Source organism: Hyaena hyaena, unplaced genomic scaffold (genome assembly GCF_003009895.1).
Source record: "Hyaena hyaena isolate Hyena2069 unplaced genomic scaffold, ASM300989v1 scaffold_67, whole genome shotgun sequence".
NCBI classification, from domain to species: Eukaryota; Metazoa; Chordata; class Mammalia; order Carnivora; family Hyaenidae; genus Hyaena; species Hyaena hyaena.
The window spans coordinates 192089-209524 of NW_024080699.1; the positions used below are offsets into that span (position 1 = coordinate 192089).

The 17436-nt window shown below is 46.1% G+C and overlaps 1 long non-coding RNA gene across 1 annotated transcript in view; it reads right to left on the minus strand.

Moving 5' to 3' along the window:
• The window catches only part of LOC120232090, a 39149-nt gene extending 35131 nt beyond the window's left edge, over positions 1–4018 (minus strand). Inside the window, exon 1 of the long non-coding RNA XR_005528493.1 lies at positions 3972–4018. This is a non-coding gene — a long non-coding RNA (uncharacterized LOC120232090). The remainder of the gene's footprint in view (positions 1–3971) is intronic.
• Positions 4019–17436: the final 13418 nt, after the last annotated feature.

Genomic DNA, 17436 nt, shown 5'->3' on the forward strand with positions numbered 1-17436 from the left:
CTCAGATACCCTTGCACCATAGCCCATCAAGGTTACAAGGGATCATACACCCACACTCTCAGACCACAGAGGACTCTGAGGCCAACATGATTTGTCCAACTTCCAGTTGAGGGAACATTCTACCATGCCAGAAAGGGAAAGTTATTTACAGAAGAATCACAGAAGTTCCATGGTGTCTGGATTTGGATTCTGCTTGGCCCAAAATCAGAACAACTCATTTACAATTCCTCTGTCTTCTCAATTTGCAAGCTTCGGGGAAAGAGCAAATGACCAAAAGGGGAAATTTTAGCAAAAACACATACTTCCTCTGCAGTGACTGCTTACAGGAAACAGTAGATTCTCTGGAAAAAGTACAGAACCTGAGAATCCAGCAACAAATCACAGTCCCAGCGACAGAATGGGGGTCAAACCACACAACTGTATGACAGGTAAGAAGCCAACTTCTGGCACCTATATGAAAGATTGTGCTTGCACTTGAAGGATATTCTTTGTATTGTTCCAGACAACCATAGCCAGAAGCAAAAACTTAGACCTGCCCAGCTGGACAAGAACCTAAGAATTAAGATAAAGGAAAATATCCTCACAAATGAAAGGTCTGTAACAGGGTGACCTGTTTAAAAAGTTACTCAATGAAGACAAGAGAGCAAGACAAAGGGACTCATACTCAAAATCCCTAAGTGCAAGAGGAAAAGGAAAATGTTTTGGACCTCTTACTCCCCCCCCCCCCGCCCACTACCAAAGATTTCTTGGGCAAGTGGATTTCTCCATTAAGATGCAGACAAGTGTGATTATGGTACTGGCTTGAACAATAAGCAAGCTCAATAAAGGTACACTGGAAAAGCCTGAACTCTAACCCTCCAACGGCCAGGCCCTCTGTGTGGACTTTGCCCACCCCTAAAATAGCACCATCTTTGAAATGTTAAATCCTAAGTCTTGGCCACCATCTCCCACTATCCATCCAACTCTTAATTCTTCCGTGGCCTATACCAGCTCTTCAGTCTCATTGATCCTGTACTCCTCTTCTTCCCTCCCAGCCAACCCCCCCTTGGTGGCTTCTCTATCTATTCTGGAAAGACTCATACTGAGATTCATAGTGAATCCTTCCCAACCCTTCCTGAGAGCCCCAATGTCCTAGGTCTGTCTCTTCCAGCCCCACCTGCCCTATTGCCAACCTTGGATCACTCCAAACATTCTTCCCCTTTATGCTTTCTACCCCGGTGCTGTTGAGCACTGACTCAGAAAGTCACCATGCAGGGTCTGCAGCTTCTCCTGGGATCCAGGGTCTCATGCAACCTTTTCATCTTCCGCCACAGCTATTCCAAACCTTCATCACCCTTACCAAATCCCCATCACATCCCCAACTTCCTGCCCTCAGCACACATTCTGGCCTCCTACTTCACAAAGGAAAATAAAGCCCTCAAAAGGGTCAGGCAAGATTCCCTGTGCCGATGAATGGATCCAAATTTGTATCCACCCTCCCTCCATTTCCTCTAGGGAATGTAATCTATCCTCATGTTTGAGGCTATCCCACCACCAAAGCGATCCACATCCAGCCTCTCACCCCTCTTTATGACCCAAGACCCTGTCTCTCCCCAGAGCTTCCTCTCTCCTGGTATTCTCAAACTCTTTCAACAGGTACCCTTTGTACAGCTTTAGAATGTGCCCCAGTGCTGCCACACTTGTGGAAAAAGCAAAGTTTTCACTGATCTTCCATCTTTTCATGCAACTGCTTCATCTTCTCCACCAAATTTGTCAAAGAAACCACCTCTGCTTACCCCTTTAACTGCCTCTTTTAGCTCACTGCAACCAAGCCTCTCACTCCTCTAACCATTGAAAATGTTCTGGCAAAGGTTACAGGTCACCTACTAAATGACAAGCCCAGGCTCAGTGGACACTTTCCAGACCTTACCTCACGTGAATGCCTTACTACTTCTTTCTCAAAATTCCCTCACCCTGTTCTAGCCCTCGCTCTGGTTTCTGTGTCTCTCCCACTATCCCTGCTTACTAACTCCTGCTGGCTTTGCTTCTTCCTTTGCTATGACTTAAGGTTCTAGTCTTCTTGCTCCTCATGCTTGGGTAGAAGGTCCTTACCAATTCCCATGGCCTTATCTCATGGATGGACAAATGGACCCAGAGCAACCAAGTCTTTTTCTAACCATCTCTGGGTCCAAGTTTCCTAATGCACAGGTACTTTATTGCCTGACTGATCCTTTCCCACAACTTCCAAGTCGCCACAAGGGAACCACTAAGTCTCAAGAAGTTAGAAAGGTTCAAGATGCAAGACAGAGGAGGAAAGAATGGGAAAATCAAGAAAGAGCGGGATTACTGAGGGCACAAGGACAAGGCTTAGCTTTGGAAATAAGCTGTTCTTCTGAGGAAGAAAGCCTGTATTTATTGAGTGCCTATAGATGCCAACAAGGATGAAGGACTTGCATATAATGGTTCGATTTAAGCCCACAATAATCTTGTGAGACAGGGATTATCATGCCTGTTTTACAGAAGAGGAAATACATGCCAAACAAGGTTAATTTGCCCAAGGTCACAAAGCTAGAAAGTGCCAAAGTCAAGATTCAAGCCCATGCCAGCTCACTCCAAAGTCATTGTCCCTAAGTCATGAGAGAAGTAAAAGCAAGGAGAAAAGAGAAATGGCAAGGTAGAGAGAAGGGAAAATGAGAGGTCTGACGAACTTCTGATTATGAATATGAGTAGAAAAAAATGTCACACAATCTGACCCAAAAGCTTGGTAGAATATTGCCCAGTGCCTTCCCATCACCCAGTCTTCTTTTTCTCCATAAAACCCAGTAGTCACCTGGATTCATAGTGTTTCCCTTCTCACTGCTATTTGGGGGGGGGGGGGGGGTTAATGTACATGTTAAATCTCATTTGTGACCTTTTATTTTATTAAATTTTGAGGGAAATCTAAACAAGAAATGGAGATTCTTTGTGCCCCTGTTTTGTGACTTTTGACTGTCTTTCCTCTTCCCTCACCTTCTCTCCCCCTCACTTACAGTGATAAGGCCATTTTATACACTCCATTCTTGCTTTAGGTCTTGGCACTCTGGGCATTCAGCACTGAAAACAGACACTTTCTGGGCTTTTGGATATATTTTCCTAAGGCTTAGTCTTAGTCACTCCCTTTCACCTTCACTGTTGACTTTTGAAAATTTTAACCATTTCTATAATTTGATTGAGTTCTTATGGGAGAAGTAGAGGACGATGAAGTAAGAAATCATAAATTTATTTCCTTGGCTTTTTCTCTAAGCTTACTACTATTATTTCCTATCAGCCAAGACAGTGATCTCTTTCTGTTTTGCTTAGCTTTGGAAATGGAGTATGAAAACCAGCAAGAACTACATTGGACAGGTCAGAGACACCTTGTGGGTATATGCGATAAGTGCATGAATTGAGGGTGGGCTGAGGGCATGGTCTCTGAGGGAATGACCATTGAAAACCACTTCTCTTGCAAGGTGACCTTCTTTCGGGGATGTTGAAACCTAAGAATTGAGGTACCCTCTTTAAATACTAGAATGAGAAGGGAAAATGATTCTGACCAATCACATCAAAAGTACAATGTTAGTCCAACAACTTCTGACTTCTAAATTTAGCTTCAATTAGCTGTTCAATAAATACCTCTGTAGTACAGGAGTAGATAAAAATTTACCTAAAGAACACTAGGTTGATGTTCTACTGTTTTTCTTTTTGCCTAATAGATGTATGTAACTAGACCTCAAGATTTATCTCTGTATCCCTCCAGGCCCTGTTCAGCCACAAATTGGCTGGGAAATCCACATTTGTGCCAAGAGAAAGTAGCTTTCTCCTCAAGCTTGTATCACAGAAAAGGCTCCTTCCTGCCCTGGAAAACTTATGACCCCACGTCAAAGTGAAATTCATACTGAAGAGTGGAGCAAACCCCATAAAAACCACATGTAGGGGTGGGGGTTTGATGAACATTGGAGAAATTAGATCTTAACCTCAAGATTTAATGGGTCTTCAGACACACACGGAGAGCAGCCAGTGCTGTGTGTCTGAAGGGTTGAGTGTTGAGAGGCTTTGACAGGCTAAAGGACAGTTTAACTGAATGGAACTTTCATGAAGTCGAGGTGCCACTGCAATTCTCAAATCTGGAGGGAGGAGCCTTGGGGGGCAGGGCTTCAGGCTTTGCTTTCACATTCCAGTGAACACATGACTCTTTTTCCATAGTCACTCCTCTTTTTTTATTCATCTCCCACTTGATTATAAGCCACTGAATTTATCTCAGTGCCCCTGGCACATAGTGGGCAGTCAGTGAATAGTAGGGGAAGGAAGGAAAGAGGGAGGGAGGGAAGGGATGAAGGAAGGGAGGGATGGAGAGGTGGAGGGAGGGAAAGAGAATAAGGCAATTGGAAAACCTACATATAGACACAAATGAAACACGTTTAAAAGAGCAGAAGAACTTTCTCAAGGAGATAACTGAAAGACCCAGAAAATTTGGTGGAATTTATGAAAAATTCAGTGGGCTCAGTTCAACAGAGAAGAGGTTGCAAATGTCCCTAGGGGCCAAGACCAAAAGAGAAATCCAGAAAACGGCGTGTCCCCTATTCTTTATTCCCATGAGTGTCAGGGCCAAAAGTTAGCACAAAGCCTGGCACATGGGTTCCCTAAAAATGTCCTGAATGGATGTGAAGCTCATCTCTAAGGCCCTTTCTAGCTCTGACATTATGGGACTCTGCTTTTTAAGATCTGTTGTGGCTGGCAAATCACTATGACTCCCTCCACCACCCCCCCCTTCTTGGTCCTGGCAAAACAGAGAAGGGTAAAATTGCAAGTAGGAAGATAGAGAGAAGTAGAAGGGAAGTTGGACCTCAAGAAGCAGCCACATTGTTCCAGCATGCAGTGGGGGTGTCCCTGTATTGCTAACCAAACCAATGTTGTCTCAGAGAAGAGCCAAGATGGAGAGTCTGCCTCTTGATGACCTATTTGTTTGATGGCCTGTACAACAAAACTCTGACCCACATTTCCCCCATACTGGAGCCCTCCATAACCTAATTCTGTGAAGAGGAGGGCTAATTCCCAGCTTGAGCCGTATTTCCATTCTTTATTCTCTTCTGTTTTTATCGACAAAGGATTTTGGCCTAGCTGGCCTCATCTAAGGATGAATGATTTCAGGAAACTTCTCTGCACCTTTACTAGACGGCACACAGGCAGTAGTAGGAAGAATCACCAATGCGTTTTTGCCCGTATTTATTAATGGGCAATGAGGAAGGGAGGGAGGTGGGGGGGGGAGAGGGAGGGAAGGGGGGAAATGGGGAGGGCAACAGAGAAGAATGGAGAGAGGGAGGCAGGAAGAAAAAGTGGGCAGGCAAAGTAGAAGTGAAGGGAGAGAGGGAGGGAGGAAGGGAGAAAGTGAAGGAAGGGAGGAAGGAAAGTGATGAGGGAGCATAAGGCAAGCTGACAGGCTGCAAACAATCCCTCCCCCCAACCCAACCAGGTGGGACCTGTGTGGTATTCCTCGGGCACTCCAGGCTGCCCAAGAACAAAGGAAAGGGGAAAAACAAATGATTAACGGATAGTGATCATAGCCCTACAGGAACTAAGTGTCCATCACCTCTACACAGTGGTGTGGGAAACAAAGGCAGAAGGAAATGGCAGATAGAACTAAATTTCCTTATAAACTGCAGCCCATTGACAATTACTAGAGGCGGGCAGAGTAAAACCTTTCTCCAGGCACTTCCTACTGTCTGAATGTTAGTGTTTTGCTAGAGGGGGAAAACAACCTTAGTCTGACAATAGCTAAGCCTCCAGTATCCTGAAAGTCTTCTTTAGCGTATATGAAAATCTCACTGGAAACTTCCCCTGGACTTTACCTCCCCCTCCCCCAGTCTCTCCTCATGATATCGGGTTGGGGGGGGAAGGGGGGGCAGCTCTTCCTGCCCATGGGTCCTGTCCCCATGCTTTAATAAAACCACCTTTTTGCACCAAAGACGTCTTCAAGAATTCTTTCTTGGCCGTAGGCTCTGGACTCCATGAACCCCACTATCACCCCAAAAAACCTCATCAGGAGGGAGGGAGGAGGGGAGGGAGGGAAGAAGTAGAGGAAGGGAGGGAGGGAGAGAGGGAGGAAGGGAATTTATGCAGATACAGATGAAATAAGAATTGAAAGGGACAGCAGCCCCTGTCTCAAGTCCACATCTTAAAAAAAAAAAAACAAAAATAAAACAAAACAAAACAAAAAAACAGAAAATGTTGTTGAATTCGTTTCTGAGAAAGAAGAGGACACTGAATCAAAGTTCCAAATAACTTGGTTTGGATCTCGCTGCTTCTATTCCCTACCAAAGTGAAGAAGCCCCTTTAACCAGATGGTCAGCTGTGTGAACTCTTGCTTTTTCTACCTGAAAGGGTTGGATGCATTTTATAAATCCATTGCACTATTCCCTCACGTGGGTTCACGTTCCCTGACAAAGTTGTGATTAAAACCTCCTCTGAGGCATACCCCTTCCTCACGGACCCTCAGTACTCCCCCAACAGCCTGGAGGATAAAGTCCAAGGTCCTTGACATGGTATTTGAGGCCATCACGAGCCTCGCTCTTCCACGTTGCCATCTTGGTCTCTCCATTCTTTAAAAAAAAAAATTAAAATGTTTATTTTTGAGAGAGAGCTAGAGCACAAGCAGAGACAGGCAGAGAGGGAGACACGGAATCCAAAGCAGGCTCCAGGCTCTGAACTGTCAGGATAGAGCCTGACGTAGGACTCAAGCCCAGGAACTGTGAGATCATGACCTGAGACAAAGTCAATGCTTAATGGACTGAGCTACCCACGTGCCCTGGTCTCTCCGTTACAACAGCACCCACATGGCTCATCCCCACCTGTGCATCTGTGTGCTTTTACTAACAGTTTTGCTCTATTTGGAGCCCTCACTTGGGCCCCTCTCCAGGCCAACTGCTACTCAGGCTTGTTCCTGAAGCCTGCTAGGACCGCTACCTGTTCATCCCCCCAACCCCCGCTACGTGGCAGCTGGAACCCCCTTCCTGGGGCACACCTCTGTCATTGCACTGATAACATTCTATGACACTTATCGGCTTCATGGATTTCACCCTTGACATGATAGTGTGGTCCCCTGAGCAGGTCCATCATTGGATCCCCACTTTTGAGCACCATGCCCCGCACACAGTAGGCATTCAATAAATGTTGGGTGGAAGGGACAAGTAATGATCATCTTCTCTCCACACTTGAAACCCAGATGGAAAAGAAGATGGACAACAAAGTTTGAAGCCACTCTTGTTTGTTAATCCCTCTCTCCGGCCTCTTAGTAGGTGCCTATTTTGTGCCTTTTTCTCCTAAGACCCTTGTCTGTTTCTTATTCCCCTTTGTCACTTTAATGGCATGCCAGCTCCTGTGTGCTGGAAGCCTGGCAATAGCACTCCAAAAAGAAAGTATCAACTCCCAGAGATGGCCCGAGTTAGCTGGGGACGGTGAGAGGCAGGGGGCCGTCCCTGCGATCTATTCCTAGGAACTCAGAGTTTGTCGGTAGACAGCGATGTCCGTTTCAAGTAACCCAAGGCGAGCCTGACGTCCAAGTGTGGGTGCCACAACAGGAATATTGGGTTGCATTCTGGAACCCTCCCCACTCAAGCTGCAGATGTGCGGGTGAGAGCCGGAGGCCCGTCTCTCAGGATTACTATGGAGAGGACCTGGGCCCTGTGAGGAAGATTGGAATCAGTGACTTCCACATTCTCTACCCCTCCACTGGCTGCTCTCCATCTTTGAGTGTGGCTTGGAGAAACTGCAGGAATCTCTGTCTAGGGCTGTGCTTAAGACCCACTGTTTCATCCCCTCCCCTTCCTTCCCAGTAGGCGCACTGGGAAGACACTGGTTCTACACACCCCTTCTCCAATCCCAGAGAAGCATGGGCATCTTCCTCCCCCAGGATCTTGCAAGGTCCAGCCTCTGAAAAGGAAGTGAAAATCGGAGTTCCAGAGAATGACCATAACGTAAAAGAATGAACATATCCACCCCCCAGCCCCTGCTGATATACACACACGGCGTATATGACTCTCCCCTAGTTACTTGAGGCAGTGTGGACAGCAGCAGGCTTGATGGCGATATTTTCAGTGCCTTTGGCACAAACCCACCCAGGACCTTCCCTTGGATCAGTGAAGCATCAGTAGCCCAGGACCTTCTGGCATCTTCCATGGCCTGTCTGCCAGTCTGATTGTTGGCAGCAGCCCAGAGCACTGGCACAGCCCAGCAGCTGAAGAGGGAAATGAGGAGCACTGCATGAGAGAGTCGCTCTCAGGATGATCTGAGAGGAACTCAGGGAAGGTCCGCTGCAGGCAGAGCCTGAGAAATACTGCCTGTGGCTCTTGCTGCAATTCTCACCCTCTGTTACACCGCACTCACCCCCCCCGCCCCGTGTGATGGAGGACCCCCCCACCCCCACCCGCCAGGAGTTGTGTTGCATTCAAAACAACTGGACCAAGATGACTCCTAAGAGTCTGGGAGTAAAGGTGAATGATAATCCGGATGCAGGAAGACATCCTAATAGGTGGGACTGGCAGCAGTAACCACCCTGGCAATGCCTGCCTTGGCGCAGAGCCTCCTGGCGGGTGAGTGAAGCAGAGATGGAAGCCTGCTGCTCAGCAGCAGAGAAGGCAGAGGACAAGAAGTGGCGAGCCACTTTTTTTCATAACTATCTATGACTAGCCGGGAGGGTTTTGCTGGCCCACATGGACCCAGGATACAGGGCCTCTGAGCATGCAATGCAGCCCCGGGGGGCGCGAGGGTGCAGGCTCTGTGTCCCGCAGGGCAACTGGATGCCGCATCCCTGCTTGTCACAGCCCTGCCTGAAGAAGGGCGCAGGCTCAACTTGAGTCTGGAGTCCTGACCCCTATCTTGCCCATTTCTCTGCATTATACCACCACCACCACCCACCCTCCCAGCCTCCAGGAAGCTAATGGGATGGAGCTTTTAAACCAAGAAACAGAACTGTATACTTTTGCAGAGCACAGAAATTGAACTCCAAAACACACAAAATTAATAATATCCCCCACTCCAGAACGTTCCCCAATACCAACTTTCTTGGCCTCCTAAAGCCAGAGGAAGTGGGCTCTTCCTATGTGAAATGATGTCTAAATGCCAAGACATAGTTTTTAAAAATATTTTTAATTATTTCTGAGAGAGAGAGAGAGACAGTGTGAACAGGGGAGGGTCAGAGAGAGAGAGGGAGACACAGAATCTGAAGACAGGCTCCAGGCTCTGAGCTGTCAGCACAGAGCCCGACACGGGGCTCGAACCCATGAACCGTGAAATCATGACCTGAGCCGAAGTCGAAGGCTTAACCGACAGCCACCCAGGTGCCCCATGTATTTTTGAACAGAATCATACATGACTTCAAAGGGTCCATGTGAAACATGGGACATGGGGAGATACAAAAGCCTAAAGCCAAACCCTCCCAAATAGCATGAGGAAATTCTTGCTGAAGGCCAGTTACCTGGCACACTGGAGGCTGATCATGCACCTTTAACTGACTATGCAAGTCAGGAGAATGGAGGGAGAGATGGAGGCATGGCCAGTCACCTCCATTTCCTCCCTCCAGGGGCCACATCTAGTGAAGAAATGCCATCCAGGATGAGGAGGGCAGGGGTGGCCTAGGGGAACTATTCCAAATGTCCCTTCAATGATTAATCCATGTCCCTCCAACAGACCACTGTCCTTGGCTGCTTCAAACAGAATGGGACTCCGGGAACAAGAGAGGGAGACAGAAAAAGAGGAAGGTGAAGACACTACCTTGTCTTTTCCATTACACACTTGTCTCTAACCTGGACAGCCTAACATGTTTTCTGATAAGCAAAGAACTTATTGACTTTTCCTACTGATACCACGGACAGCCTGTAACCAGAGCTCTGACTTACCTTCTCACCGGAGTTGGATGGGGCTGGGGGCTGGGGAGTCCTGTTGATATTCAGGTACTGTCATTCCAAGACATCGTTATTGCTTGAGTTTGGTCGAAAACAGACCTTGAGCTGAGACTACAAGGTCAGGGGAGCTTTGGAGGCGGCCTCCAAGGCAGATGGTTGCTTATCTTTGAACAGATGGGGGCTATGAGTCTCCTATCTCTGGTAGTTGGTATTGTGGTCTCAAGAAACTCATCTGAGTGACTCTAGAGAACAGATGAGTTACCGGAGCCCACCTGGTGCCAGTGATGACAAAGCAGTGGCATCTGCTGGGGCCCCTGTCCCCTCTACTATGGTGTGGTTCTCATGTTTGGATTAGAAGCTTCATGGCAGGGAAGCACCAATGAGAAGAAGGTGGGATCTGGAGCTGAGCACACGTTTATGTTCTATCACACAGCCCTTTGACCCGCTGGCTGTGGATGTGACCTTGAGCACATCCCGGAAGCTGTCTGGCACCAGGGCACCCAGGTATCCACCCTAGCAAACAGAATTTGCACCTTTGTTATGGTAAACAAGGGCCACTGTCAAGCTTAACTTTCTCCTCAATGGGTCTGACAAGCCACTTACTGTTGAAAGGCTCTTCAGTTTCTTTTAGAGTTAAAAGATAAATAGGAGGGAGATAAATTTGAAAGAGGGGAACATACTCTCTGAAGAAAACAGCTTGCCAAACACTGAGTTGTAGACTTTTCCCACTGAGTCAATTATGTTCTTCTGTACAGATAACAGCATAGGGTAAGAGGAGCAGAAATACTTAATATTAAATATTGAGTACATAATTATTTAATAATAAAATCATTAATTATATGTGCATGTGCCGAGCACATAGTTAAGGGCTTCATATATGGTAGCCCTGATGTATTCTAACCCAAAAAATTCTAACCTTTTTTTTTAAATCTCCTTTTGTAAAAGGCCAGCTCTTACTTTGTTCTAACGGCCCTTGGGACCTCTGGGTCTTGTCAAAAAGGCCCAGAAGCCTTAGCTTAAAGATGCAGAAATGGGGGAGACTCTCCCCACTGTTAAGCACCGAACACTGTTTTTGTTTAACAGGGGTTCACATTGTACACTTTCCTGTTCCCTTTATGTGCTGACTCTCTAAAATAAACTTCCCCCCAGGAAGGAATATGAGACAGAAGACCAGCTTTCAGCGTTTCTAGATGGTCGCCTCCTCTTGCAGGATGGGAGCTGTTTGTGCAGAGGTGCAGAACCTGGCCTATGGCCCGGGCTTGGCAAATAGTTTACTGTCGTTGGTCCCTGTAAGGCCACAAGCCTAAACGTCTAAACCAAACTGACTCCATGACAGGCTTTAAGTTTCCCCTCTAAACTAGAAGGCCTAAGTTTCAGCTTCCCCGAAACTATCAGGCAGTTACACATTGCCCAAGGCAGGAGAAACCACCCTTGCAACACCCAATCAGGAAAGTCCAGCGACCACTCTCCACATTACTAAGGGAGAGGCCTGGAGATAGAAACTATAGAAAAAAAAAAGAAAAAGAAACTATAGATAGGACCCTGTTACCTAATGTTAAAGTTAACCTGTTAGTCGCCGAACAAGACCCTAGGCTCGCTCTGTGATTGGTTGAATTTAAAGGTACTCTAAATGTTGTAATTGGATCCCGCCAAAAGTAACGAATACTCTAGACAATGTGTATGGTCAAACCCGCTGTCAATGATGTTGAATTATTATGATTGGATCACTGTTCCCATGTCACAACTTCTGTAACTCCCCCATCTCAAACCCCATAAAAACCCTACTCTGCCCTTGTTCGAAGCTCTCAGCACAGATCCATACGCTGGTGAAGTCTGGGAGTCCGAGCTTAAGCCCGTAATAAAGCCTTTTGCTTTTGCATACGTTGCTTTTGCAGACTCCTTGGTGGTCTTGGGATTTTGGGGAGATCGCGATCTGGCCATAACAGTCCCCTCCACTCTCACGCTGCCTTGAGATGCACCTAGTTGACACCCGGCCCTTTCAGGGTGTGGCCTGGAGTCCCAAAGATTCCCCTCCCCCCCAAAGTGCATCAAGTGACCCGCCACACTCGTTTTTAGTCGTCGGTGGATACACTGTGCTGTCTTGAGCACTTGGTTGAGCCCTGGGGAAGAGCCCCGTCTCGGGAAACCTCTTCCTCTGTCCCATCAACCTTTTCTTCCTCTTGTGGAGCACAGCACAGGGGCAACCTCAGGGAGGTCTCCCCGGGGAGACAACAGTCTCCTGGAGCCTGCCTGCATCTCCATGCAAGGCACCTACTTCCTCCCAGAAGGCTCTCCTTACTCCCTTCAATTCAGGTCCCTTCCAGTCCTTTCTATGACCTCGGCCTCCGTCTTCTTGTTTTAGTTGGCTGCTAGATCATCTTTCTGAAACCTCTAACCTGCTCGGGGCCAGCCCTCCCCAAATCTGAGGCTCCCTTTAGCTTCTGGACGGGCCTCTGTGCGTCAGACAAGGTGGGGTAATCTATGCGGGGACCCTCCCCTTATCTCCTATACTCATTGCTCAATGGCTTTGGCTCCTCAGCCCGTACCCCACACCAGAACACATGAAATATTGCTCTCGGGGGATGATAACCCCAAGCAGGGAAGCAGAGCCTGTGGCCCTACCTACCACCAGAAACTCAGCAGGCATCTTCTCTGGAGAGATTATTTTGCTTTTTAGCTTCTGAAAGACACTTTTGCCTGAATTCTCTACCTTTTACCATTGTTCTGTCGCCATCCCTCAAGGATTCAGACTTGCAAGAAAATTAAAGGCCAGGGAAATGCTAGGCTATTTTTGCTTCCTTCCCAGTCATATCCTTTCCTTGCTTGAATTGGGGTGGAGGGTGGGGATGCACAGAGGGCCGACTGAGGGAAGGGAAAAGAACAAATCAAGAGAGAAAAAACATTTTTGTACTAAAGGATAACCATCCAGCCCCATTCCTAATATGAATTCAGCTTCTAGGAGTCAACTCTTCTTTCTTCTAGGAGCTCCTAAGAGGACTGGGTAGGGCAAGAGAGAGACACACACATATGCCTATTTTCTGGGATAAGTCCTTCCTCACATTGGCCGGAAATTGATCCTGGACCCCAGATCCTACAGTGCTGAGCTAGTGAAGGGAGAGAGCCCAAGAGCGGGCATAGAATGTGTTTCTGGGCGCCCAGAGGGTAGGCAGCCCTGGGTGGGTCTGGAGTCCAGTTCTGCAGCTCATTAGATCTCTCTCCCTACAAGAGTCCCACACATCTGCCCCCAACCCCCTTCCTCTTTGCCTGAGGGAGGAGGTAGATTCTGCTTCCCCCCCCTCCCCTACTGCTGAGGCTGGAAGAAAATACAAAGTAGGAGCTCAGCTGAAGGCATTCCTGGTCTCTAGTTACAAGAAACTACCTCCCCACCCCTTCCTCAAAAAGAGATTGTTCAGTCCAGGACCATTCACAGACACAAAGTGTTTCTAGAACAGAGATCGTCCACAAATCAGGGAGAAAAAGGGTCCGTTCCTACCTAAGAAATAAGATGATGTAGGTTCAAACCAAGAAGAATCATTTAGGACAGAAAAAAAGTTCAGGTATGCAAGAAACAATGAAGCTCTTTATTTTCTGTAAATCAACCTATTTCCGCTTCAAGACCCACCCTACTGGGAATGTGGGAAGTCCTACTGTGGCTGCTGGTTTGGGCTGGGATCCTGGGGCCCCTGGCCCCTGCCTGAGGGCTCTTCTGCTGAGGTTCATCATGCTGTCTGTCCTTTCTCTCCAAGGGGCTGCACACAGGCCCCCTCTGGGGTGACCCCAAAGTCTGTCCCCAACCTAAGGTAATCTCCTCTTACTCAGGGAAGATGCTTTCCCATCCGTGTGCTCCATCTCCCTCTGCTTCCTGTTGCCTGAAATCCTCCTGTGGGCCTAGCTTTTGAACCAAGGGGGCAGGAATATTCTGGCCATTATATTCCTCCCTTGAGGAAATGAACCCAGAACCTAGGATCTACTTGATAAGAGACAATAGGGAGGGAAAACACAGAGAAGGAAGAGCAGCTCATATACTGCATGGGATTGAGTCGCATGTGGCTATCAGAAGGAGTTACAATTCCTGTTGTAGTCAGTGACTGATAGAGCTTATCTTTGGTTCATCTTTTAAGTTTGGCTTCAAGTTGTGATTGCTTTGAGTCATTTTAAAGCACCCTCCCCCCACCCCCCTTTAACAGAAAATGTCTTACAACAAAGTAATCCCAAGCGAAGATTTATCTGTGGTATCCTCAGCCAGACGGGTCAATCTTAAATATTATTACCCAGAAGTATACTTTGGAGCCACTCACACACTCCTGCTCCCTAACCGGTTGGTCTTACTACACGTTTAAGATGCTGCCTCTTACAGAAAGGCTGCTTTGATTGCCAGGGTGCACACTGATCCTCACGCTTTCTGAATTCTTAGCTCCCTTATGAGAAGCCCTTGTGCTTTTGAACACAATCACATACCGCCCTTTTATTATTCTTCCTCCAACCAGATGGCTGGATTTTAGCACCCCAAAGCACATTGCCCAGGGCTGCCTCACTGTACAATGTGAGATTCTTGTGGGCAAGGACTTTGCCATCCCTTGCCACTGGCCCAGGACCTCATCCAGAGTAGGGCTTCATAAATGTTGGTTAAATGGTTGGATGGATGGATGGATGGATGGTGCAGTCTTAACCACATACGATCACCATTACTTATTTCTTCCTTTTTATCCCCCTCCACAATATTCAGTGGAGAAATTGTTTCAGGTTTATATTCATTTTTGGAAATAATAGAACAGCCTATACTTCCCTTCTTTCTATGGAATCAGACCAATGTTCCTTTAAGGCTTAGGTTAATGTTCTACACAAAATATTAAAATGTACACCCAAAAATTATGTTAGCATTACGTGTATTTCTATTTTTTACATTTGCAACTAACACTGTTGATTCCAGAATGGTGGAGCTCTCCAAGGCTCTTTATTTCAAAACAAGTTTATATCTTACAACGTCTTAAAGTTGTTCTTTGCCTCAGGTATTTGCAAATCACTCAAAAGATCCATTGTTGTAGGCAGTTTATAGATAGCACAGCTTACTATCTTGGAAAATATTCTAATGTTGTCATGTTCCAAGTGAGGAAAACATCCTTGTTTACCTTAAATGATTCCAAGTAATAATTAATGACCTTTAAAATTCATTTCATAAACACGACTCAAATAGATTGTGTGACATTTTGTGTGTGTGTGTGTATATATATATATATATATATATATATATTTAGTTTTTGATTCTTCTAACATATTTTTAAACTTATTTCTAAGAACAAGTCATTACAAATTTGAAATATTTCCCACAAAGGCAGGATGGATGCTGACCTGTGCACCACCTCAAGTTCATACAGCCAGGTATACCTTAGCATTTTAAAACTTCAGCAGTTTTGTGTTAAGGTTGTTTACACCACTCTGGTTCCCGTGATTGATGTAAGGTCATAGACATGACCAGGTAAAACTTGTCATTGGAGTCAGTGTTCTGTATCCAGAAATCTTCAAAGATACTTCCCATTTGTCTGGATGGCTACCCTGTGCACTTGGCTCCCCTTCACACACTGAATCCATCCAGCCGCCTCTTAAGTTCACTCCAGATTTGGGCTCTCTTCCTCTGTACTCTCCACAGAGGCCCTTTACTCAACACCCATGGCTTTGGATTTGCTATCCGATCAAAAAAAATGTCTTTTTTTGAATGAATCCAACCACATTCTGTGCACTATGCCAGGCCCATGAAAACAATGAGCAAAAGAGATGTCCTTCCATGGGCTCTGGATACAGAGATGATGGACAATTGCAACAATGAAGTGACCGTTGCACCACAGGATCATTGGAAGGCCATCAATTCCAGTCCCAGAGGAGCAGAGAGGCTTCTAGAAAAATGATTCCTACAGCATGGTGGCCAAGAAATTGAGCAACCATGAGATGCCTCTGGAGTTCTTAGGGCTAACTGAAGAGGAATTTAAGGGGCTGGATCCCCACAAAGCAACTGGGCAGAACCAGAGAAACATGAGAAATATTGCTTTATGGATATTTCTAAGATCCATTCCTATGAGGCACAGCAGGAAGACCTTTCCAATTATATCTAGGTACGTTGGGGTTCTCTAAGAAACATACGTCCATTTACAAGAATTTTGGAAAACTCTTTAATAGTCAATAAAAGGCATCGTATGACCTTGCCTCTGTCCTCTGAGTGACTAATGCTATTCAGTTCTAAATGCCGTGCCCTCATGAAGGAATGAATTAAAATGGAGAGTAATGTCCTAATATCGTTCTGGAAACAGTTCCTACCTCATGATCCCATGAAAGAATCTTGAGGACCTACGAGGTTCGCTAGATCATATTTTGAAAACTACTAACCTTGGCTATAGTCTTAAAATGGGAATGTATAAAGTGGAAATGTATAGTGTAAAGTAAGAATGTATCTGGGTTAATAGGGAAGTAACTCTGTGATAAAGAGAGCTGCCTCCCGTACAGGAGTCAGGAGTGGTGATACATTTGCCATATGTTTGACATCCCCACAAAGCGTAATCCCTTATTTCCTAAATTCATAGACATTCAAACTGTACCTTTAGTAATAAGACTGTTTTTAAAACAAATATTCCATCAGCGTACATCTAAAGGAGAGCTATCCTTCAGAGTAGTTGCCTTTAGAGTCTAGTTCTTTCAACAACTATCACTGTAAATTTTAGAGTTCTTTGTAAAATACAGATCAAACTCATTCCTTTGTAGGGAAACTGGCTTTTGATCAAGAGGTGACTTTAGAAGTGGTATACATTGCTTATTTCACAAGTCTTGGCTCCAAATGACTTCCAAGTTAGGAAAACATTAAATCTGCCATGAAGGATGCAAATGTGCTATCAACAAAGGTATTAAAGTCATTTCACCAATAATTTGAGTGTCTCTGTTGTATCAGGCACAGTGCTGAACACTGGAAACAGAAATGAAAGACCTAATTACTGCCCTGAGGAGCTTATCATCTGTGCCAAACAAACTGTGGGCCCCTTCACCTGTGAGACAGCAGATTCCACAGGCCTGATGCATGCATGCAAATGGGTACTCAGCCAGGCAAGAAGCCGCTCCCCAGAAGACCTGAGTGTAGCTCCCAACCCAGCCACTGTGAACCGTGCGTGGCCCCACAAAAGAAAAGAAAACAGGAGAGACATTGGATTGGATCTTCCAGAAGGTCTTTGTTGCAATTTTCTGCATCATTGGAAAAAAATTACATCATCATCAAATAAAGACAGTAGCAGCACAGCTTATTGAAATGTTACAAGCAAATTTGCTTTTGTACTTTTCCTAAGAACATTACGAAATTCCCTCCTCCCCCACCCCCACCCCGCATTGTTTTCTGTAAAATGCCTTTTTTTTTTTTAAAGCACCATGAAATCCTACAGAGAGAAAAATAGGTAAAACACCTCCACACAAGGGTTTTACATCATCACTGGGTCCCCTGCCTGTGAGTCTGGGACGGGAGAGGCTGGAGGCTGGCATGTGGGTTGGTTTGCATATCGCTTCTGGGCAC